We start from the raw sequence: 3,047 nt of genomic DNA, 5'->3' as shown, positions 1-3,047 counted from the left end.
ATATATATATATATATATATAGAGAGAGAGAGAGAGAGAGAGAGAGATAGAGATAGATAGATATATAGATAGATATACAGTCTTGGCCAAAAGTATTAACATTGAGATAGCAGAACCCCCAAAACATTTTGGTGGCCTAATACTTTTGACCAAGGCCAAAAGTTTGCTTGTACAATTGGCAGTCAACTGTGGTTTAAACTGCCAACTTTTCTTCCGTAGAGAAGAGTCGTAATATTTAATACATTTTCTTCATTGTAGTAATAAATATAAAGTGGCAATTGGGTATATCTAATCTACACGTTTAACTACGGTTTTTTGTTTACACAATTAGCAAACTGAAAAAAATGTTGATTCCATTCAAATACATAAAGATCATAAAAATGAAGTGCAGTTGCTAATGTCAGTTTCTTTATAAATATTCAGGAAATACGAAGCTAATTTTAGAATTTTGTAACCGATTTCAAACACTGAAAATTGATTAGCAAATTACTACTAATTAAAATCAGCAAAACATTGATTACTTTTTATGTTAAAACTAGATTTTAAAATGTTATTCTATTCAATAAAAAAAATAGAGAAAAAGGATTTACCCGGATTTTATACGATATTCCAGTTGTACGGTTACGCTTTGTTTAAAATATTTTTCAGAGCCAGGACTGTCCGTTTAATGTAAAACGAAATCGATACACACCAATGTTACGTATAGTGAGATTATTCTGTCGCATTTGTATTCTGATTTTATGATCAAGTTAACGATTTCAAACGAAAGCCTAGAGATTTGACCGAAATTACCAGTAATCATCAATAGGCTATCTATGAAGATATAGTTTAATTCTCTTAATTAACTGGAGTTCGCATTTGTGGCTTCACTAAAAATTCTAAAAAAAAAAAAAAAAATTACCAATAGGCGTAGGAGTGTGGTAAGTAGCTTGCTTACCAACCACATTGTTCCGGGTTCAGTCCCACTGCGTGGCACCTTGGGTAAGTGTCTTCTACTATAGCCTCGGGCCGACCAAATCCTTGTGAGTGGATTTGGTAGACGGAAACTGAAAGCAGCCCGTCGTATATATGTATATATATGTACATGTGTATATGTTTGTGTGTCTGCATTTGTCCCCCCAACATCGCTTGACAACTGATGCTGGTGTGTTTATGTCCCCGTAACTTTGCGGTTCGGCAAAGAGAGCGATAGAATAAGTACTAGGCTTACAAAGAATAAGTCCTGGGGTCGATTTGCTCCACTAAAGCGGTGCTCCAGCATGGCCATAGTCAAATGACTGAAACAAGTAAAAGAGTAACTACCCTGCGAAAATGACATAGAATATAGAAGTGAAGATATATCTAAAGGTAATTCCAATGTCATGTATGAAATATATTCAAATTCGTTTTAATTGCAAACAGTTTGCATGAAATAAATGTAAAAACGAACGGAGTGTTGGTAAGAAATGACAGAATCTATTTCCAATCAAGGAAGTTTCAGTAAATGTTTCCGCAACACAACTATGTATTATTAAAAGGCGAGAGAAGACACTCAAGTAACAAGTTCGGCTGTTTCATCATTATTACTTTGTTAGTTTACGTATTTGAGTGAAAACAGTTCAGCAGACAAAAAAAACCCAAAAAAAACAAACAATTATTTCTGTTTAAGATGTACACTGCGATAATTTCAATTGTGTGGAGACTAAAGAAGATTAGATAAATATATACAAAGGTTTTGAGATAATTTTCTTTTCAAATGTTAAATTAAGATTATTTTAATGTTCCAAATAAATCTTTGTAATTTATGATAAACATTTTCTCAGGAAGACCAGATTTAGAAATAGGCAAAAGCTAAGTAGATGTTCTAGATAGGTACGTTAAAACGTAATCGATAAATGCAGTGTGGCAAACGACAAACATCAAGCTACAGTATACACCGGAAGCACTATAGACTTTAAGAGACGATATAAAACACATTTAAATTCTTTCGATAAATTAAATTATATAAACTTATCGGCGCTACTTAGATATACACACGACTTAAAATTACCGAATATTAATTACACATTATTTTCGTCTAATATAGATGAAGCCCCACCATACAATACGATTACGGGCAGATGTAGAATGTGCATAAAAAACGTTTTTATCTATATTCCATTATTATTGTGTTTATATATCCATATATTTATATGTCCATGTATATTTTTAGTATTAATATTTTTATATCTCTAATATATCAATATATGCTTCAGCTTCAACAATTCTTATTTTTATCTGAATTAAACCCGTATATATATATATATGTAGAAGATTGAAAAAGAACACACGAGTTGATATATATATCGAAAAAAAGTCAAGGTAGAAAATGCTAAAATAATTTTATAAAAAACATTTCAATACCGGTTTCAGTCATTGAGACTTTTTCAACTCTAAGTATGGAAAACAATTAAAATTTGGAAAAATTAAATGAAAAATTTTTGTTAAAGAATATTTATATTCAAATACAAGGGGCGCGCGTGTGTGTTTCTACTGACTAAATACACTAGTGATATTCGTTTATGCCCCATGACTTAGCGGATCGTCAAAAATTTAATAAAATAAGTACTTGGCTTGAGAATCATAAAACTATAGTTACTATTATCACCGAAGAATGTCCGCGAGCTGGCAGAATCGTCGGATAAAATGCTTAGCGCCATTTCGTCCGTCTTTACCTTCTGCGCTCAAATTCTGCCGAGGTCGATTTTATCTTTCATTTTTTCTGGATCGAAAAAATAAGTACCAGTTAAACACTGCGGTCGATGTAATCGACTTACTTCTCTCTCCCGAAATTGCTGGCCTTGTGCCAAATTTTGAAATCAATATCATGACCAAAACCCCATTAAGGTGGTGCTGCGAAATTTTACTGAAATGTGATTGGTCAGACTGTGGCTATAGAAGAAGACACTTGTACAAGGTGTCAACCGGTGAAAACAAATATCGAAGCTACAAGGTAGGGGACATACTGGAATGCACGCATGCATACATCCACACACACACACACACACACACACACACACACACACACA

This window comes from Octopus bimaculoides, chromosome 3 (genome assembly GCF_001194135.2).
Source record: "Octopus bimaculoides isolate UCB-OBI-ISO-001 chromosome 3, ASM119413v2, whole genome shotgun sequence".
NCBI classification, from domain to species: Eukaryota; Metazoa; Mollusca; class Cephalopoda; order Octopoda; family Octopodidae; genus Octopus; species Octopus bimaculoides.
The sequence above is the reverse complement of the archived record's forward strand: the minus strand, read 5'-3'. Positions refer to the sequence as shown.